The following is a 23392-nucleotide window of genomic DNA, read 5'->3' on the forward strand; positions in this document are numbered from 1 at the left end:
GTTGCTTAGATGAACACAGGCAAGCGCAGAATTCTTAATAATTTGGACTGAGTTACTTCTGTCGCATTGTGCAGGGCCAATAACAAATCAGCAATAACTTGCTGATTATGTTAGGACATGTTCATGCATTACTGCGGTCAATAGGAATGCATAGTGTTGCTTAGGCGTGAAATTTCAGTCATCGAGTGATACAGTGTGAAACAGGCCCTTCAGCCCAACTTGCTCACACCACCCAACATGTCCCAGCTACACTAGTCCCACCTGCCCGCGGTTAGTCCATATCCCTCCAAACCTCTCCTATCTATGTACATGTCTAACTGTTTATTTAACAGTGTGGCAGTTCCAGCCACAACCACCTCATCTGGCAGCTTGTTCCACTCACCACTCTTTGTGTGAAAAGGTTATCACTTATATTCTTAATAAATCGTTTCCCCATCACCTTGAAATTAGATTCCCCTACTCTGGGCAAGAGACTTTGTGCAACTATCCGATTTATTCCTCTCAGGATTTTGTGCAACTCTATAAACTCACCCCACATCCTCCTGCGCTCCTAGGAATAATGACCGGGCCTACTCAGCTTTTATAGCTCACATTCTCTAGTCCTGGCAACAACCTTGTAAATCCCCACTGAACCCTTTCAAGCTTGGCAATATCTTTCCTATAACATGGTGCCCACAACTGAACACAATGTTCTAAATGCGGTTTCACCGATATCTTATTGCAATTGCAACATGACCTCCCAACCTCTACACTCTATACTCTGACTGATGCAGGCCTTTTTGATCACCGTATCTGCCTGCGACTCGACCTTTAAGGAACCTTGGACCTGTACTCCTAGATCCCTCTGCTCTACAACACTGCCCAGAGACCTACAATTCACTGTGTAGGTCCTTCCCTTGGTAGACGTCCCAAAAGGCAACACCTCACATTTCTCTGTATTAAATCCCATCAACCATTCCTCAGCCCTCCTGGCCAATTGATCCAGATCCTGCAGCAATGTTTCACAACCATCTTCGTTATCTGCAAAACGACCCAATTTTGTATCATCAGTAACCTGCTAATCTTTCCTTGTATGTTCTCATCCTAATTATTGATGTAAATGACAAACAGTAACGGGCCCAGCACCGAACCCTGAGGCATGCCACTGCTCACATTTCTGGACCAGTTTTGCAGTATCCCGCAGGGTGATGTCAGAAAAATTGTTGCGACTTATGGCAGAGAACGTTGCTTTTCCAGAGTTCCTGAGAATGTTTGCTCTGGGCTCTCGCAGTCTTCCTTGTTTGAGAGGGAAACCGTTGTTTGAATAAAAAGTACACAGACATTTGTCGAGGGAATTGTGTTTTTGAACTATACCTTGAACCTGGACGTTACGTGGGATGAATTTCAAAAATAAGTCGGTTTATTCACGGCATCAGCAGTCCATGCTGGGAAGCACTAAGATCACCATGACTGCTTCCATAATTCGCAGCGCACACAGTATCTCTATATTCTCATAACTGAATGGATATATCCGGATTTTAGATTTCTGAAATAATTAATCTGTTAACACACGCAATTTGGATCAATGTATCCCCGGGGAGTTCAGGGGACTAAGCAGCATATTTAAGGAAAGCTGGAGGACAGCAAAGGGATAAGAGTTATCTCTGGTGGATAAGGTTAATAAGATTCCAAAATATGTTTTGGATATTCCGGCAAAGCGGATGATTAGAAACAGAAAATAGGGTTCCTTAGATAACAAAGCGGCCTTTTATGTGAAGAGCCGGAGGACATTAGCAGGGATTTCAATGAGCATTTCCCTCTGATTTTTATTTGGAGAAAGTCATCACGACTGGGAAACTTGTTACAATCATTGGAGATATCTTGAGGACAGTCCGTATGTGGAATTAACTGAAAGAGGAGGTAGTTGAAGGAGCAACGTAAAACATCCTTAAAAGACACTTGCACAGGAATATGGATAGGATAGGTTTAGAATGATATTGACCTAATGGGGTCACATCGGACGAGATTTGACCGGACAGCTTGGTCGGCTTGAGCGAGTTGGGGTGAAGTGCCTGTTTCTGTGCTGTATAACTATGAATGCATAAACTAAACATTAAATAATAATGAGGTACACAAAAAGGCTGGAGAAACTCAGCGGGTGCAGCAACATCTATGGAGCGAAGGAAATAGGCGACGTTTCAGGCCGAAGCCCCTCTTCAGACTGCTGCACCCGCTGAGTTTCTCCAGCATTTTTGTGTACCTTCGATGTTCCAGCATCTGCAGTTCCTTCTTGAACACATTAAATAATAATGTACTGAATTGATTGCGTCAATATAGTATACCGGCATCCCAGAGAGACACGCTCACGCTTAAATATCAGCGTTTTACGGACCTTGTCTATGAACAAAAATATAACCCATTGGATATATTGCATCGTTTTATTCTTTCTCTGATTATGTCTGGATGCTTCGGGCGTCCCCGTACAATTATGACGTGCATGATTCTGAGCTTAATTCTCCTGCATCATTTGGCTGACGTTCCTGGTTGTGAAAGTCAGTGAACCTCACAGTCGATGCCACTATTGCCATTTTCAAGTGTAAGATCACTAGTAGATCGTTTGGTAAAGGAGGTACATGTAGGTATGTTGCAAAGCCTACCTGAAGCGTCGCTGAAAATCTGTCCCAGCTCGTGTGCGCGACTTTGGCGCCGTTTAGAGGGGGGCGGGTTTAAAACGCGATTTTCTCTAGGCTGTTCAAATCGCGGTTTTTCAGCCTAGTTAATTATTAACGAAAAATCGCTGGAAGATTCCCTCGCTTGAGCTATTATTAGTTTTAAGGGCTTTCCTTACTTGTTATAGTAGTTTAAAAATTAACCTCTAAACCCCCGACCGCCGACAACGGGCCGGATCTCATACAGGGGAAAACGGAAGGTAGGCTGTATATTTTTACGTTAAAAGGGCTTCTTAAGATCCCTTTATACAAAGTTTAATATTGCGAGGAGCTAATTTTGGGCCCATTATATCCCGCAGTATTTTTCTGGGCATTTGAGGCACAAATCCACCGCAATGTGAACGTTCTAAACCAGCGCGTTCACAGGATCTCACTAGAAAGCTGATTTAAATTGACTTTAATTTACAGCAATTAAACACTAAATTCCTTCCATTTGGCCTATAAATTAATGTAAATGAGATTTAAAAATCATGTTTTATTGTGAATTATTTGTGAATATTATTTGGACACTTAGGCTATTTAAAAATGTTAATCATTTATTAAGAAATAGATAGATGTTTAGATCTAGTAATTGAAGTTTGGAATTAGCTACACTTGGGTAACTAACTAATTATATGCTTTAATTTCAGGTCATCCAAGTAAGATTATTTTATATTTGTTTCAGAATGCTTCAATCTATGATAACTGAAAATTTCATTCAGTTCCCTTCATTTTTAAGAAAGTTATGGGCTTTTGACTGTCCACGATCACAGCTTTTTTGTTATCTCCATAGAAAATCAATAGGGAACAAGATGCTAATTTCCGAGTATGAAAATGGCCATAACCTTTTAAATACTTGAGATATGAAAGTGAATTAGGTGTCAAATTAAACTTCTTTTTATGCTTTATCTGATGGGATAAATTGCAGACTTGATTTTTAAAATCTCAAAATTTTGTAACATTGCTAGTATATGCATTGCTGAAACTAGGAATCAAGAAAAGGGGGGTGACTAATGGGGAGAACGTGAGAGGTATGTTTTATGGACGTTACCTAAAGTTTGGATAATTTAAATTTCATACCGTTGGTTTGTAAGACACCCCAGCGGGATATGACACGCTTGCTGACATTAGTCGATGCATTGAGTATAGGTGTCAGGATCTCATGATGTAGCCTTATAGGACATTCGTTAGGCCTCATTTGGAGTATTTGGAGAGGTCTCCCTTTACGGTAATGTTGTAGAGGTTATGGAGAGGATGGAGATAAGAATATTGACTAGATTAGTGGGCATCATTTGGATCATGAGCTGTTGGACCAACTTACTTTGATTTCTCTGCTGCGTCAGAAGCTGAGGGGAGACCTAAAATGAATATGTATATGTTGATATAGTGATAAGCCGACGTGCAGGCTATCTTTCCGAGGGTGGAAATGCAAAATGACATCAGGAATGGATGGCGAGAGGAGCAACGTTTAAAGGGATCAAAAGGGAACTGCAGATGCTGGAATATCAAAGGTACACAAAATTGCTGGAGGAACTCAGCGGGTGCAGCAGCATCTATGGAGCGAAGGAAATAGGCGACGTTTCGGGCCGAAACCCTTCTTCAGACTGATGGGGGGTGGGGAAAGAAAGAAGGAAAAAGGGAGGAGGAGGAGCCCGAGGGCGGGCGGATGGGAGGGTGGGAGGAGACAGCTAGAGGGTGAAGGAAGGGGAGGGGACAGCACAGGCTAGCCAAATTGGGGGAATTCAATGTTGATGCCATAAGGGCGCAAGGACCCCAGACGGAATATGAGGTGCTGTTCCTCCAATTTCCGCTGTTGCTCACTCTGGCAATGGAGGAGACCCAGGACAGAGAGGTCGGATTGGGAATGGGAGGGGGAGTTGAAGTGCTGAGCCACCGGGAGGTCATGTAGGTTAAGGCGGACTGAGCGGAGGTGTTCGGCGAAACGGTCGCCCAACCTATGCTTGGTCTCACCGATGTAAATTAGCTGACATCTAGAGCAGCGGATGCAGTAGATGAGGTTGGAGGAGATACAGGTGAACCTTTGTCGCACCTGGAACGACTGCTTGGGACCTTGAATGGAGTCTAGGGGGGAGGTGAAGGGACAGGTGTTGCATTTCTTGCGGTTGCAACGGAAAGTGCCCGGGGAGGGGGTGGTGCGGGAGGGAAGGGAAGAATTGACGAGGGAGTTGCGGAGGGAGCGGTCTTTGCGGAAGGCAGACATGGGGGGAGATGGGAAGATGTGGCGAGTGGTGGGGTCACGTTGGAGGTGGCGGAAATGGCGGAGGATTATGTGTTGTATTTGCCGGCTGGTGGGGTGAAAGGTGAGGACCAGAGGGACTCTGCCCTTGTTGCGTGTGCGGGGATGGGGAGAGAGAGCAGTGTTGCGGGGTATGGATGAGACCCTGGTGTGAGCCTCATCTATGGTGGCGGAGGGGAATCCCCGTTCCCTGAAGAACGAGGACATTTCCGATGCCCTGGTATGAAATGTCTCATCCTGGGAACAGATGCGGCGTAGGCGGAGGAATTGGGAGTAAGGGATGGAGTCTTTACAGGGGGCAGGGTGGGAAGACGTGTAGTCCAGATAGCCATGTGAGTCAGTGGGTTTATAATGTATGTCGGTCAGGAGTCTGTCCCCTGCGATGGAGATGGTGAGGTCAAGGAATGGTAGGGAAGTGTCGGAAATCGTCCAGGTGTATTGGAGTGCCGGATGGAAGTTGGTGGTGAAGTGGATGAAGTCAGTCAGTTGTGTGTGGGTGCAGGAGGTGGCACCAAAGCAGTCGTCAATGTAGCGGAGGTAGAGGTCAGGGATGGGGCCCTGGTACGCATCGAACAAGGATTGTTCAACGTACCCGACAAAGAGGCAGGCGTAGCTGGGGCCCATGCGTGTGCCCATAGCTACGCCTTGTGTTTGGAGGAAATGGGAGGAGTCAAATGTAAAGTTATTGAGGGTGAGGACCAACTCCGCTAAGCGGAGGAGAGTGTCAGTGGCTGGGTAAAGGTTGCTCCTCTGGTCGAGGAAGAACCGGAGGGCTTTGAGGCCATCCTGGTGGGGGATGGAGGTGTAGAGTGACCGGACATCCATGGTGAAGATGAGGGGGTGAGGGCCCAGAGAGTGGAATGCGTGGAGGCGGCGGAGAGTGTCTGAGGTGTCTAGAACAAAGGTGGGGAGGGATTTGACTATCTCACAGAGGATAACGTTTAAAGGGATGTGCGTGAAGTTTTTTTTGACAAAGGGAGTGGTGTGTACTTGGAATGTGCTCCCGTGCTCGTTATGGAAGCAGATATGGCAGTTACGTTTAGATGCTTTTATCAGGCCACTTGGGTATACAGGATTTGGAGGAGTATGGATAATGTGTAGGCATATGACATTAGATTCCCTTGGAATAATGATCGGCTCAGACACAGTGGGTTGTAAACACTTCGATCTACATTCTGTCTCATTTCATAAAACTGAAATATTGGACGGAAAATGTTGGGAACAACATTTAAATCAGAAACCACGGAGAGATACAGTTAATCATTTAAAAATCCTGAACTTTTACTCAAAACACACCTCATTCTGCAAACACGTTTCGCTCACTTCAAGGGCCATGAGTGGACCAATTGATGTGAAACTTCCAAATACAAAAAGCGAAAAACACCGAAATATTGAAGTAAACAGTGAAGCAATCAAAAAATAACAATAAAAGAAAAGCAAACCTCGTAAGCGGTTATGTTATTTTCTCTCTCGGTAAACCGTATTGTCGGTAAACCGTCTTGTCGATGACCCGAACGTGATTTTATTTACTGTGCAAACTGTAAACGTCTGTGACAAGTCAGAAAACTTGAAGCAAATAAGAATATTCTCCAGAGCTCAAATAATATTGAGACAGGCCTGGACAAAGCAGTCACTGGCACTGTTCCAATGCAGCTTTCTCTGTCCCACAATGTAACCATTATCCTGTAGCAATGTGTTTGGAACCAAGACGATGGGGGGGGGGGGGGGTCGGGTATAATCTGCAACACAATTTATAAAAGGCACCGAGGGATAACGAGGAACCAAATATATATTGGTCTTTCAATGAACATGAAATGATAGCAAAGCTGTCATGAGCCTATGAGAAAGAACGTGATTCGTTTACAGAGAATGCCGTGGAGTTTCACCCGGATGTTGCCCGGATTTGGAACTTATCCCTCTGAGGATAAACTGTGTAGACATAGTATAGTTTCCATGTAGCGGAGGCTGTGGACAAACGTGATAAGTATTCGCAAAACGTTGTTTCCGAATACAGTACTCGAATACATTTCTCCTGACATCCAGCAGACAATATCCTGATTGGTTACATTCTGGCATTTTACGGTGATCCTTACACACCGAAGCGCAGGAGGCTCTGCTAACTGGTCTCAGCTCGACCCATTAGCCCCCCGATTCATCAACGAATCTTACACAGTCTGCAGAATGGTGGGTCTATCACCAAGGAACCACACAATCCAGTCTCTGCCCTCTTCTCACTGCCACCATCGGTGAAGAGGTGCAGTAACCGGATATCGTTCAACATCAGGTTCAGTAACGATTACTATCTCACAGAGGATAATTGGGATAATTACAAATGAGTTCGGTCAATCGATGCCATTGCTTTGTTTAAAAAGGCGATTCCGTGGTCCTTGACTGCATCCGTGCTAAATACGTCTTTCACACTGAGAGGACGTGGAGTAATGGCACATGGGCGACAGGGTCCTGTCATCAGTTCTCGGTAAATCAGACAGGACGCCCGCGGAACTTTTTACTAAGATGCCGATGACATGTAAATCGTTGTATCGGACTTAGGGTTAAATTTTCATTACAACCGACTTTCTTCACAGTTGAGTGACAGTGAATTGTCGAACCGGTTGGACGTATTTTCAGCAGCGAGACTGCTCCCTACCCTGTGGAATGCGAGTGTTGGAATTCATCCCGCAGACAGGTAGCTGCTTGCACACAGATACGGGGCACTGCGTCTCGCAATGCAACAGAGCGCACCGTTTAAATCAAAGATACCTCGCGAAATTAGTCGAAACTTATCAACAAGGAAGTGAGAGGAAATGAAAATATACATAGCCGACACATTTTAAGGAAATTAATGTAAGAACAATGCAGGATCCAATATTTATTTCATTGGTTCCCTTCAATTGGCTGTGTTTCCCACTGAGCCGTTCCATAGTCGTAGCGCCTCGCAGAACTTTATCCACTAATTGTAGGCCAATGCCCAGTTTCTGACTGTCGATTTACGCAGGCGATTTTCTGGTGAAATGTTCATCAGTCTTCCCATTGCCACATTTCAGGCGCAGCTTGTAAAACGATTGCATGTTCTCCCGCTCTGCTGCTCGATTGTCTTGGCTGCTTGGACAAATCAGACAATCTCTAGCTGCAAGGTACACACAATTGCTGGAGAAACTCAGCGGGTGCAGCAGCATCTATGGAGCGAAGGAAATAGGCGACGTTTCGGGCCGAAACCCTTCTTCAGACCCCAATCTCTAGCTGCATCTGGGTTCAGACAAACTCCTTAAGGTTTCAGACGTTCTTGTCACAGTTTGAAAGCAGCAATTATTTTAATACATGGTGCAGTTGTGAATAAGCTAATACATGCGATCGGTGGCTCGCATAACACGTTGATTTAATCACACATGTACCTGTTCTGGGCATAATGCACTGATAATAAGGGCGCTTAATGGAGAGTACAACATAGAACGATACAGCACTTGAACATACCCTTGAACATACTGCCGAAGGACCTCTTTGCTCTTATGCTCAACTTTTCTTGTTGTGAAGGCCAACATTCCATTAGCTTCCTTCACTTGAAGCATTGTTGAAATCCCCTACTATAGCAACCTTTTTGAACGGCAGCTGTCTGCAATCTCCCGGCACATTTAACATAGAAACATAGAAACATAGAAATTAGGTGCAGGAGTAGGCCATTCGGCCCTTCGAGCCTGCACCGCCATTCAATATGATCATGGCTGATCATCCAACTCAGTATCCCGTACCTGCCTTCTCTCCATACCCTCTGATCCCCTTAGCCACAAGGGCCACATCTAACTCCCTCTTAAATATAGCCAATGAACTGGCCTCGACTACCCTCTGTGGCAGGGAGTTCCAGAGATTCACCACTCTCTGTGTGAAAAAAGTTCTTCTCATCTCGGTTTTAAAGGATTTCCCCCTTATCCTTAAGCTGTGACCCCTTGTCCTGGACTTCCCCAACATCGGGAGCAATCTTCCTGCATCTAGCCTGTCCAACCCCTTAAGAATTTTGTAAGTTTCTATAAGATCCCCTCTCAATCTCCTAAATTCTAGAGAGTATAAACCAAGTCTATCCAGTCTTTCTTCATAAGACAGTCCTGACATCCCAGGAATCAGTCTGGTGAACCTTCTCTGCACTCCCTCTATGGCAATAATGTCCTTCCTCAGATTTGGAGACCAAAACTGTACGCAATACTCCAGGTGTGGTCTCACCAAGACCCTGTACAACTGCAGTAGAACCTCCCTGCTCCTATACTCAAATCCTTTTGCTATGAAAGCTAACATACCATTCGCTTTCTTCACTGCCTGCTGCACCTGCATGCCCACTTTCAATGACTGGTGTACCATGACACCCAGGTCTCGCTGCATCTCCCCTTTTCCTAGTCGGCCACCATTTAGATAATAGTCTGCTTTCCTGTTTTTGCCACCAAAATGGATAACCTCACATTTATCCACATTATACTGCATCTGCCAAACATTTGCCCACTCACCCAGCCTATCCAAGTCACCTTGCAGTCTCCTAGCATCCTCCTCACAGCTAACACTGCCCCCCAGCTTAGTGTCATCCGCAAACTTGGAGATATTGCCTTCAATTCCCTCATCCAGATCATTAATATATATTGTAAATAGCTGGGGTCCCAGCACTGAGCCTTGCGGTACCCCACTAGTCACTGCCTGCCATTGTGAAAAGGACCCGTTTACTCCTACTCTTTGCTTCCTGTTTGCCAGCCAGTTCTCTATCCATATCAATACTGAACCCCCAATGCCGTGTGCTTTAAGTTTGTAAACTAATCTCTTATGTGGGACCTTGTCGAAAGCCTTCTGGAAGTCCAGATACACCACATCCACTGGTTCTCCCCTATCCACGCTACTAGTTACATCCTCGAAAAATTCTATAAGATTCGTCAGACATGATTTACCTTTTGTAAATCCATGCTGACTTTGTCCAATGATTTCACCACTTTCCAAATGTGCAGCTATCCCATCTTTAATAACTGATTCTAGCAGTTTCCCCACTACCGATGTTAGACTAACTGGTCTGTAATTCCCCGTTTTCTCTCTCCCTCCCTTCTTAAAAAGTGGGGTTACGTTTGCTACCCGCCAATCCTCAGGAACTACTCCAGAATCTAAAGAGTTTTGAAAGATTATTACTAATGCATCCACTATTTCTGGAGCTACTTCCTTAAGTACTCTGAGATGCAGCCTATCTGGCCCTGGGGATTTATCGGCCTTTAATCCATTTAATTTACCCAACACCACTTCCCGGCTAACCTGGATTTCACTCAATTCCTCCAACTCCTTTGACCCGCGGTCCCCTGCTATTTCCGGCAGATTATTTATGTCTTCCTTAGTGAAGACGGAACCAAAGTAGTTATTCAATTGGTCCGCCATATCCTTGTTCCCCATGATCAACTCACCCGTTTCTGACTGCAAGGGACCTACATTTGTTTTAACTAATCTCTTTCTTTTCACATATCTATAAAAACTTTTGCAGTCAGTTTTTATGTTCCCTGCCAGTTTTCTTTCATAATCTATTTTTCCTTTCCTAATTAAGCCCTTTGTCCTCCTCTGCTGGTCTCTGAATTTCTCCCAGTCCTCCGGTATGCTGCTTTTTCTGGCTAATTTGTACGCATCATCCTTCGCTTTGATACTATCCCTGATTTCCCTTGTTATCCACGGATGCACTACCTTCCCTGATTTATTCTTTTGCCAAACTGGGATGAACAATTTTTGTAGTTCATCCATGCAGTCTTTAAATGTCTTCCATTGCATATCCACCGTCAACCCTTTTAGAATTTATTGCCAGTCAATCTTGGCCAATTCACGTCTCATACCCTCAAAGTTACCTTTCTTTAAGTTCAGAACCATTGTTTCTGAATTAACAATGTCACTCTCCATCCTAATGAAGAACTCAACCATATTATGGTCACTCTTGCCCAAGGGGGCACGTACAACAAGACTGCTAACTAACCCTTCCTCATTACTCAATACCCAGTCTAAAATAGCCTGCTCTCTCGTTGGTTCATCTACATGTTGATTTAGATAACTATCCCGCATACATTCCAAAAAATCCTCTTCCTCAGCACCCCTGCCAATTTGATTCACCCAATCTATATGTAGATTGAAGTCACCCATTATAACGGTTTTGCCTTTGTCGCACGCATTTCTAATTTCCTGTTTGATACCATCTCCAACTTCACTACTACTGTTAGGTGGCCTGTACACAACACCCACCAGCGTTTTCTGCCCCTTAGTGTTTCGCAGCTCTACCCATACCGATTCCACATCCTGCAAACTAATGTCCTTCCTTTCCATTGCGTTAATCTCCTCTCTAATCAGCAACGCTACCCCACCTCCTTTTCCTTTCTCTCTATCCCTCCTGAATATTGAATATCCCTGGATGTTCAGCTCCCAGCCTTGGTCACCCTGGAGCCATGTCTCCGTGATCCCAACTATATCATAGTCATTAATAGCTATCTGCACATTCAACTCATCCACCTTATTACGAATGCTCCTTGCATTGAGACACAAAGCCTTCAGGCTTGTTTTTTACAACACTCTTACCCCTTATACAATTTTGTTGAAAAGTGGCCCTTTTTGATTTTTGCCCTGGATTTTCCGGCCTGCCACTTTTACTTTTCACCTTGCTACCCATTGCTTCTACCCTCATTTTACACCCCTCTGTCTCTACGCTCACACATTTAAGAAACCCTTTCCCTTTAACTCCATCCTCCACTATCCCATTCGACACCCCACCCCCCTTATTCAGTTTAAAACCACCCGTGTAGCAGTGGCAAACCTGCCTGCCAGAATGCTGGTCCCACACCTGTTAAGATGCAATCCGTCCCTTTTGTACAGTTCCCCCTTACCCCAAAACAGATCCCAGTGATCTAAGAATCTAAATCCCTGCCCCGTGCACCAGTTCCTCAGCCACACGTTCAGGTCCCGTATCTCCCTGTTCCTGCTCTCGCCAGCACGAGGAACTGGAAGCAAACCTGAGATAACAACCCTGGAGGTCCTGCTTTTCAGCATTTTTCCGAGCTCTCTAAAGTCACGCTGCAGAATATTCATCCCCTTCTTTCCGACATCGTTTGTGCCGACATGCACTACCACTTCCGGATGTTCACCTTCGCCCTTGAGGATTTTCTGCACTCTGTCCGTGACATCCTGGATCCTGGCACCAGGAAGGCAGCACACCATCCTCGCATCCCGTCTGTTGCCGCAGAAACCCCTGTCCGTACCTCTCACAATGGAGTCTCCGACTACAATGGCGTTGCCTGCCTTAGGCCTTGCTCTTCTGTTGCCCGTTAAATATTTGGGGGTCTGTAGTAAACCCCCAACAAGGTGATCAATCTGTGGTTACACAGACTTTCGCACATATTGTGCATGTGCTGAGATTGCATCATAATTTGGATGATGACGTCAACGAGTCTAGAATATAGAATTATATGAGAGACTAAATTATCTTTCCACGTATGCTGCCTGACACGGTGAATTACTCCAGCACTTTAGGTGTGGTTGAATATTCTGGCGTCTGCAGTTATTTTGCAGTTTATCTGCAATTTATCCCCATCCATCACCAAATTCATGCCCGTGGGTGAAGGCCCCAGAAAGGGTATGAATCGAATCCGTCAAGTGGTTCCAAGGGAAAAGGGCAAACGTCAGGCTTGGTTAGACAAGTGGAGTATAATCCATGCATAGTGAAGGATTTGATCATGGTGTATGGCGGCAGAACGTGATTTGTTGGGGCTAATAGTGGGGAATATATACCACCCTTGTAGTGCTCGAGGCAAGGACTAGATGGTTAGAATAATGTTGGGCAAAACGGATGATGCGAGAAAAAGCTTGCTCAGAAATGGTAAAATAAGTGATCCGGAAGCTACTGCCTGAAAGACAATAGACAATAGGTGCAGGAGCAGGCTATTATGACCTTCAGGCCAGCACCACCATTCACTTTGATCATCCACAATCAGTACTGCGTACCTGCCTTCTCCCCATATCCCTTGATTCCGCTATCTTTAAGAGCTCTATGCAACTCCCTCTTGAAAGCATCCCAATAATTTATTTCCACTGCCTTCTGAGGCAGATAATTCCACAAGTTCACAACTCTCTGGGTGAAAATAAAATTCCTCATCTCCGTTCTAAATAGCCTACCCCTTATTCATAAACTGTGGCCACTGGTTTTGGAGTCCCCCAACATCGGGAACATGTTTCCTGCCTCTAGCGTGTCCAATCTCTTAATAATCTAATATGATTCAATAAGATCCCTTCTAATCCTTCCAAATTACAGCGTATACAAGCCCAGCTGCTCCAATCTATCAACATACGAGAGTCCAGCCATCCCGAGAATTAACCTTGTGAACCTACGCTGCACTCCCTCAATAACAGTAAAGTCCTTCCTCGAATTTGGAGACCAATACTGCACACAATACTCCAGGTGTGGTCTCACTGGGGCCCTATACAACTGCCGAAGGACCTCTTTGCTCCTATGCTCAACTTTTCTTGTTGTGAAGGCCAACATTCCATTAGCTTCCTTCACTTGAAGCACCTGCATGCTTACTTTCAGTGACTGAAGAAGGACACCCAGATCTTATTGTACTTCCCCTTTTCCTAACTTGACACCATTCAGATAATAATCTGCCTTCCTGTTGCCAGAAAATGGATAACTGCACATTTATACACATGATACTGCACCTGTCATGCATCTGCCCATTCCCCAACCTGTCCAAGTCACCCTGCATCCACATAGCATCCTCCTAACAGTTCACACTGCCACCCAGCTTTGTGTCATCTGCATATTTGCTAATGATTCTTTTAATCCCTTCATCCAAATCATTAATATATATTGTAAATCGCTGCGGTCCCATCAACGGGCCTTAAGATACCCCACTAGTCATTACCTGCTATTCTGAAAGGGACACGTTAATCCCTACTCTTTGTTTCCTGTCAACCAAACTTCTATCCGTGTTAGTACCCTACTCCCAATACCATGCACTCTAATTTGGCCCACTAATCTCCTACGTAGGACCTTATCTAAGGCTTTATGACAATCCATGTATGCTACATCCACTACCTCATCTTTTCTCCCCGTATTGCCTTTTGTAGTTATCTTCTGTTGCTCTTTAAAGGATACCCAATCCGCTGGCTACCCGCTCATTCTTGCTGTGTGATACATCTTGTCTTTCATTTTTATACTGTACTTGACTTCCCTTGTCAGCCACGATCGCCACTTACTCCTCTAAGAATATGTCCTCCTCTTAGGAATTAACTGATCCATAACGTCTTTATTATTCCCAGAATTATCTGCCATTGTTGTTCCACAGTCATTCCTGCTAGGGTCTCTTTCCAATCAACTTTGGCCAGGTCCTCCCTCATGGCTCCATAGTCCCCTTTGCATTACTGTAATATTGTCACTTCCGATTTTCCCTTCTCCCGCTCAAATTGTAGATTAAAACTTATCATATTATAGTTACTATCTCCTATTGACTCCTTACCTCGAGTTCCCTTAACAAATCCAGTGCATTCCATAACACTAAATACAGAATTGCCTTCTCACTAGTAGGCTCCAGTACAAGCTGCTCTAAGAATCCATCTCGGATACACATGACAAACTCCCTTTCTTGGATTCCAGGAGCAATCTGATTTTTCCAGTCTACCTGAATGTCGCAATCTCCCAAAACCACCATAGTATTACCTTTGCGACATGCCAATTTTAACTCTTGATTCAACTTGCACCAGGCTACTGTTTGGGGGCCTGTAGATAACTCTCATTAGGGTATTTTTACCATTACAATTCCTCAGTTCTACCCTTACTCTCGACATTTCCTGATTCTATGTCTCCCCTCACTAGGGATTGTATTTCATTACTTACCAACAGAGCTACCTCACCCACTCTGCTCATCTGTTTGTCTTTTCGATAGGACGTTTACCCTTGAATATTCCATTCCCAGCCCAAGCCCTCTTGCAGCCACATCTCTCTAATTCCCACAACATCATACTTGCCAATTTCTAACTGAGCCTCATGCTCATCCACTTTATTTCTTATACTTCGTGCTTTCATATATGCTACTTTTAATCCATTATTCACCTCGCCTTTCACATCGATTCCTATGGCCATACTCTCCTATCCCTTCTTGATTTTTCTGCCCCGTTAATACGGGTGTCTTTCTTTTGGATATCGGGGTTTGAGGAGAGGGTTGTGATGATGAGAGATTAGAATGTGAGCGTGATTTTAGGCAATATCTAAAATGATGACAGGCATAGATAGGTTAGATAGCCAGTCAAATACTAGATAACAAATGTTTCACGTGATCTGACAAGTAATAGCTTGATACATGTGAATAGTGATGGTTGGAATGATTAAATGTGATATTTCTGCACATTATTCAACCATGACTGATGTATTTCTCTCTCTGCAAACCCCATTCTCCCTCCTTCTCCCAATAACCGCTGACACCTATACGAATCACAAATCTATCTATCTCTGCCTTAAAAATATCCATTAAAATATCCATATCCACAGTCTTCTGTGGCAAATAATTCCACATATTCACGGCCCTCTGACTAAAGACATTTCTCCTCAACTTCTTGCTAAATGAACATCCATTAATTCTGAGGCTATGATCTCTAGTCCTGGTGAAACCATATTCTCCAGATCCTCTCTATCCAAGCCTTTCACTATTCGGTAGGTATCAATTAGCCCCCCTCCACTCATTCTTCTAAACTCCAGCGAGTACAGGCCCACTGCCTACAAGCGCTTATCATAGGTTAATCTACTCATTCCTGGGATCATTCTTGGAAAGATCCTCGGGTCCATCTCCCACTTGAAACTTAATGCTAGCATTGAGTTTAGGTTTCTGGAATGCAGTGTCAATGGGGATGGTCGCATCGGTTTTAAATATATAAGAGGTATTTTGCTTAAAACAGGATCGGGGGGTGGTGGAGCTATAAGGAATTTGTAGAGCAGATGGGTTACATTCGTTGTCAGAACGGACATCGTGGGGAAAAGCACCTGTTCATTTGTAGTGGTGTTCCTTGTCCTGTTCCGTTGTTGCAGTGTTCATTCGTCGAATGAGGAAGCTGATGTCGGTATGAATGTCTTTATTTAATCATTTAGTAATGCCATAATCTATTAATATTTCTCTTGTTGTTACAACTTCATAACCTCCTTCGACCAACAAATCCAAAATATCTTCTCCCCTTCCTTGATTGACTCGCCCATATTCTGAGCACGTGTTCTTGACACAACAGCTGCGGACTTATTAATCCTACATCTACGCTAGCAAGCTACTGAAAATTTGTCACATTTGCACAGACCATAGCCCCTCCATCTAAATTCATGTTAGTCCTCTTTCTGATCAATCTTTCATAACTGTATAATTCCCTATCCTCCCTAATATGCCCTTCGTTTTTTTTTTTGCCATTGAGTTGAAGTGCTACACATGCAATGTGAATTTTCCTTTTTCCACTCATACAACCTAGCTTGTACAGTTCCTTCCTACACGACTGATGTTGTATCTTAAATTTGCATACGCTTCTGAATTTTCCTTTGACTTTTCGTTCGCTAGAAAACCATTGATGCACTCATTCACAAGCGAGTCTTAGTCAGTGTAAAATGCATATTAAAAGAAGCAACATTGAAATATGCAATCCTAAAATATGCATGTATTGTATCACCGGGACTTACAGAATACACGGTAGACCTCTTTATGTTGCACCCGTCTTTTCTTACAACAAATCCTAAGATACCACATCTTCCTAATTGCCTAGTGTACCAGCTCGTATCAGTCCATAATTCATGTACATGCCCATGAACATCTCCTAAATACAGTAGTTTTTTTTAAAAATATATCCCGATCAAACACAAATCTTTTCTCAATGCAAGAACTCCTAAAGAATTACCCCAACGCCTTAACTATACCATGTACGTCCAGATATTTTTAAATTCCATTCTGTACAGGAAGGTTCCAAGGGCCATTTGGATGCTCGAACATAGACGCATTCAGTGCTGCTGATTTAACACTTTCCTACATTTGACGAAGAATTTCCCCACTAATCGGGCGGCATCGTGTCGTGGCTGTTGAGTTGCTGCCTCAGTGCCAGAGACGATGTCTTAGTGACGGCAACAATCTCAAACTCAATTTAGAAACGGCACCAATCCTCACAGGTGAGATAACGATTTTCTAGTGCCGTTTCCAACATTGTCTATTGCTTTAGGCGCACCAACTACATCAGCAAGACCAAGTAAGGTTTTTGGGCGAACAATTCCTCTCTGTCGGAAGGTGGCTGCTGGTGTTCCCATTTGTGAGCAATTCAATCTCCCTTCCACTTCCCATTCTGAATTTTCTTTCCACCACTTGTACAAGAAGGATGAAATGTACTGGAACGACAGGAATAATTGATTGATATTAAATTGTTGAGGATGTTTGAAGAGTAGAGTGATGAAATCCGGTTACTGATTAGCATATTTGCCTTAAATGGTATCAAATCACACCGGCTGCTTATCTGCATCCTCCAGTACTAACTGCCCCATTGCCATCAATGAGTATATTCCTTACTTTGGTCACCAAGTGAACATTCCACCGATTATATCTCTTCTTCGATTTATCCATTTACTCGCGCATCTCCTCTTTGATTTAAATCTTTTTATTTGAATTTCACAGCAATTTGCATACATACAATGATAACAGACAGTGACAGTCAAGGCCTAATTGTGCAACAGTATGTAAGCGACCCTCAAAGCCCTTACCCATACCCACCTTGAACCCACCCGAATCAGGTCGGAACCAAACGGGGACAAACAACACTCGCATACATACACATCCACACAAATATGGTAAGATAAACAAAACAAAAAGTAATAAAATAAATAAATAAATAAAAATAAATAAAGGGGTCACTAATAACAGTAAATAAGTAAGTAATTAAATAAATAAGTGTGGGGAGGGGGGGGGGCGGTTAAGGGGAGAGCAGCTGCAGTAGAGCAGTACAATGGAGGAGAGCACTCAGTCCTCTTCCGAGTCCGGGGACAAGTTGAGAGAGTTACCAAGTTCCAAGAAAGGGTTCCATGTATCTAGGAATGTCTTGGTAGAGCCTTTGAGAGAGAACCTAAGTTTTTCAAGCTTTAAATTGTAAAGCACCTCCTTAATCCAGCGGGCGTGTGTCGGGGGACAGGTAAGCCTCCAGTTAAGCTAGATCAGTCTCCGGGCTAACAAGGTTGTAAAAGCTAGGACCCGTTTCACCGCAACAGAGAGGTTGGTGTTGGGAGGGGTACCGAAAATGGCTGACAGTAGGTTTGGAGGAATAGTCTGGCCATAGGCTCTGCTTATCAAGTCGAAAGCACTCCTCCAAAAGGCTGCTAGCTTAGGGCAAGACCAAAACATATGGCTATGGTTGGCAGGAGATTGATTACATCTGTTGCAGGTGTCCCTAACAGCGGGGTAAATTCTAGATAATCTTGCATTTGTGCAGTGGACTTTGTGAACGACTTTGCATTGGATTAGGCCATGACGGGCACATATGGAGGAAGAATGGATCAAATCCAAGGCAGTCCCATTGCAGGTCTGTTAGTTTCGTATTCAGCTCGCCCTCCCACGCAGCTTTTAATGAGGTATGAGGTTTCAATATAACCGACCCTAACAAGTTATACAAAACAGAGATGCATTTCTTCCGGTTGGGATCTAGAGCTGAGATGATATCGGTCAGGGCTTCAGGGGGGCGATTTGGGAAATGGGGGAATGTCTTCTTCACAAAATCCCTAATCTGGAAAAAACGAAAAAGGTGGGAGTTTGGGAGGCTATAGTTGGACGAGAGCTCCGCAAAAGACGAAAAGATGCCATCCTTGTATAGGTTTTTGATACTACTGATACCGTTGCTATGCCAGGTTTTGAATGCGTGGTCTGTACTTGAAGGTTTAAAGATGTGGTTTTTAAGCAGTGGGGCCAAGATGGAAGGGCCTTGTAAACCAAAGTTTTTCCTGAGTTGACTCCATATCTTGAGCGAGATGGACGCAATTGGGCCTGCACCCACAGATGTTATAGGAAGGGGGAGTTGGGAGCATAGGACAGACTGCAACGGGAGATGTGAACTCGCCTTTTCCATGTGTACCCAAGTCGGTAGGTGGTCGCAATCATCATTCATGCAATACAGGAGTTTTTGCAAGTTAGCTGCCCAATAGTATCGCCTAAAGTCAGGAAGTGCCAAACCGCCGTCACTCTTAGGAGATTGCAGTATCGCCTTTCGGATTCTAGCCCATTAAAATTTAGATATTGTCCTTTCTAATTCATCAAAAAAAGATTTAGTGATAAGTATAGGGACGTGCTGGAAAAGATACAGGAATTTGGGTAGGACGACCATCTTGACCAGATTTATCCGGCCCACGAGGGATAGCAGTAAAACTGACCAGCGGTCAAAATCTCTTTCAGCTTTCTCAACCAGAGGCAGAAAGTTTGTGCGGAACATATCAGATAAGGGTGTTGTGGCGCATCTCCTCTTTGAAGCAATCCAAGCAACATTTTCCTTACCGTGTCGTTCTGTTTAGGGGTATTTTCTGATTGCAAATTTCCAGCATTTATTTTGGTATTATTTCCTGTTTTATTAATAGATTTTCAATATAGAATCAATTTAGGCATAAATACGCTCTTCAGGCCCTCTCCCTCTCGCTTTGCGTTCTAAAGCTCGAGGAATATGAGGAAATTGCAAACTCATGGAAGCTCCAATTTGATGTTATTCGGCAAATTAATTTTTGCAATGAAGGAAACTGATAAACAGCATTTCAACACAATTGAACATATTCATAAATTTGCTATTAATGTGCTTCTCATAATAGTTCTTTTGACGACTTTACCATCAACCGCTCATTATATATTAACCTAATCATTACCTGGATCATTGCCATAAAACTCCTATGTACCCTCTACAACGCCAGCACATGCTTCCTCAGATATGGGGCAAAGACTGCTCATAATGCTCCAAATGTGGCCTATTCAGTGCGTTATAAAGTCTCAATATTAAAGCTTTGCTTTATATTCAAGTCTCCTCGTAATAAACGCTAACTTTGCATTTGCTTTTCCGCGGCAGCTGTCCAGCAACACAAATCTCCTGCATAGATAGGCGTAGGCACGATACTCTTGTTAACTTTAGTGAGCCAGATAGGTTCCTTTCTACAGTATTCCACAATGGGGGCAGTGGAGCCTCTGGCCCGGACATGCCGACTAACAGCAATACATGCTCTCATATTAGTCGAAATGCCTTGTCATTTATGCCAGGTTACTGCCAGGAAAGGACTTCCACATATGTCTGCCTTCAACTTCAATAACGAGGAAACACATATTGATATTTTCTCGATGGATTGGTATGCTTGTTTGGTGTCATTAATGAACCTTTACATGAGAGTACACCATACAAGGAAATATTGGATCAATCTTGCCAATGCGGCATGTAATCGTGGAGAAATTAATTGAGAGGCGACAGTGGAGGGAAAATATGTAATTAAAATGCAAAATATAGTTGTCAAATAGATACAGCCTAGTTTGTTGAGTAAAGGACGTTGCACTGTTCCTGCCCGAACGATTCTACAAATGGAAAGATTTATATGATGCCTGAGGACTGCAAAATTGCAAATAGCTTTAAAAACAATCGAATCCACCGGGTCATGAATTTATTACCTTAAATGCGCAAGAATTTAGGTCCTTTTGATGCCGATTCTCTGATTGTTCGTTGCAAGCCAACAATATGTTGTGTGTCACAGATTGGTCTGGTTGCTGTAGTGTGGGACCCGGTGTCTGAGCGATAGCAACTGGCTTCCGACAGAGTGAATATCAATGCCCGCATTTCTCAGAACAAGAACCAGTCTTTCTGTTGAAAATAAAAGGAATGGATTTCGCAATTCACTGTAACATGATCTCTCAAGGAAGTTGGTTCAAGATTATGTGTAACACCTCTTTTTCTCCTGCACAGAATGACAGTATCTGCGATACAAATTTACAAACAACGTCCTGCATTTCCAGTTGCGCTAAAAGATGGCGGTTTGATGCCCCTGACTAATGTGTTTGTCCAGCATTTACTGGAAGTCGCTGCCACCCGTGGATCACCTTAGATGACGAGACTTATGTCGATGTCATTGCTTTTGTGCAAGGTGATTTCCGCACGGGATCCGAATGTCGAAATGTAGAAGGCAGCAAATGCATTTTACACTGTTTAAACATAATTATGTCATGTTCCAGTCCTCCACCGAATTCGCTTTACAGGCCGATCAATGCTAACTACTGCCATTAAGAACTGGTTATCCTGAATGCGTCATCCAGCACTGTAAAACGTATTCTATTATCGTATCGTTTAATTTTTACATGAGCAATACTCGACATAAGGCAACATTATCAAACTGCAATCTAAATTGTTAAGTACGATCGAGAAATGGAAAGTCGCTCAAAGAGTAATTTGGAATTTTAGATTCCACTTTGAGCAGAGAATGTTTTTTAAATTGCAAAATAGATTATATTCAAGTAATAAATATATACAATACAGCAACCGTGCAAAAAAATCGTCCGACATTCTCGGAGGTTATACATTCAATGCTGTATACACACATTGCACAATATTCACAAGTTTATCCCTCACACTTGCCACTCATGTGGCCCATTGGCATGGAATGCCTTCCCCTATTTTGAGTGGCATCTCCACCACAACCTGCTACACATGTTCAGCAGCAGAAAGACCCTAGACAGTGGTCCTCCCACACAGAGTATTGGCGTTGCCTGCACCGAGCTTCAACGCATCCCTCAGCACCTACTCCTGCAGTCTGCAGCGGGGCAGTCTGCGACATTTCCATGTCACTTCTCTTATGCTCACGTCCTTTCTGATGGACTCGGCAAAAGGTTCAATACATCAGACAAACAAGACAGGGGAGAGAGGGCAATACTTCCTGACTCCAGACCTGACGGGGAAGCTGTCTGATTCCAACCCATTGATTTGGACTGCACTACAGATATCGGTGTAGAGCAGTTGAATCCAATTCCTGATTCCCTCCCCAAAGCCCATTTTGGAGAGCATGTCCCTCATGTACGTGTGCGATATCCTGTCGAAGACCTTCTCCTGGTCCAAGCTGTCTAGGCAGGCATTCACCCATCTGTCCTGCACGTAGGCAATGGTATCTTTCATTTGTATTAAATTTCAAAATATACTTTATTTAGGTATTAAATGTGTTAAATACCCAACCAGAGAAGCTCATTTTTATCCTTGACCATACACAGAATGTCTCGCTGCCAGGCGAGGAAGACCTGGACTGGGAGTGTCCGTGGTTCGGTGTCAAGGGAGATTACCACATTGCCGATTGCATTAAATCTCACAGAACGGCAGGTTCGCGGCACGGAAAAGATCAGACTAGGGGAGGAGGTGGCAAAATACAAAATATAGGCATCATCCTTACCTCGTAGACGTAAATCGTTTCTGTCTGCATTTCCGTGTGGCCGTTGGTCTTTGCTATCTATTTCCAGCCCATCAGTGAAACGTCCGTGTGTATCTTTAGCCACTAACTAGCTACGAACCAGATCTGCTCTTTCTTCTGGAATGTGCGGATCTTTGGTGTGAACGGTGGTTTCAAGTTAAACATTGCCCAACTGCTCCTGCCGAGGAGCGGCCTCTCTGCTGAAATCAAATCAAACCGGTTTGTCAACTTACGCACATTTCAACCAAAGATCTTATATAAATAAGATCTTTGATTTCAACTGTAAACAAGCATGGCCATTAACTTTGCTGAAATCACTTAATTAGAAGTGGGGTTACAACGAAGAAACACATTTAATGTCATAGTTCCATTCGTAGATTTTGTTTACTGTTTAACGTCGGCAGTCCTCCTCTACAATTTGTTGAACATTATTAACCAAATAAAGTAGCCTTTGGTATTGAAATGCTTGTGAGGGCTCCTGATTAGACCAGGATGTTAAAAATGTCCACAACTCCTACAGCAAGTTTCCACCAGATAACTCCTGGATATTCGTCTCTTCTCCCGTGGAAAAGAAATTGACGAATAAAACGGTCAATTCGATATTTTTTATGGAAAACTCAGATTCCCTGTTAATTCATTGCCTATTGGCCTGAATTGATATTTTAACCATATAACCATATAACAATTACAGCACGGAAACAGGCCATCTCGACCCTTCTAGTCCGTGCCGAACACGTATTCTCCCCTAGTCCCATATACCTGCACTCAGACCATAACCCTCCATTCCTTTCCCGTCCATATAACTATCCAATTTATTTTTAAATGTTACAAACGAACCTGCCTCCCCCACCTTCACTGGAAGCTCATTCCACACAGCTACCACTCTCTGAGTAAAGAAGTTCCCTCTCATGTTACCGCTAAACTTCTGTCCCTTAATTCTCAAGTCATGTCCCCTTGTTTGAATCTTCCCTACTCTCAGTGGGAAAAGCTTAACTACGCCAACTG

General features: G+C 43.7%; 1 protein-coding gene across 1 annotated transcript in view; it reads right to left on the reverse strand.

Annotated features, from left to right (window-relative positions):
• The window catches only part of LOC116977284 (NACHT, LRR and PYD domains-containing protein 3-like), a gene marked incomplete at its 3' end in the record, with an annotated part of 106815 nt that extends 84241 nt beyond the window's left edge, over nucleotides 1–22574 (reverse strand). The window contains exon 1 of the mRNA XM_033027780.1: nucleotides 22370–22574. The remainder of the gene's footprint in view (nucleotides 1–22369) is intronic.
• Nucleotides 22575–23392: the final 818 nt, after the last annotated feature.

Source organism: Amblyraja radiata, chromosome 9 (assembly GCF_010909765.2).
Source record: "Amblyraja radiata isolate CabotCenter1 chromosome 9, sAmbRad1.1.pri, whole genome shotgun sequence".
Classification (NCBI taxonomy): domain Eukaryota; kingdom Metazoa; phylum Chordata; class Chondrichthyes; order Rajiformes; family Rajidae; genus Amblyraja; species Amblyraja radiata.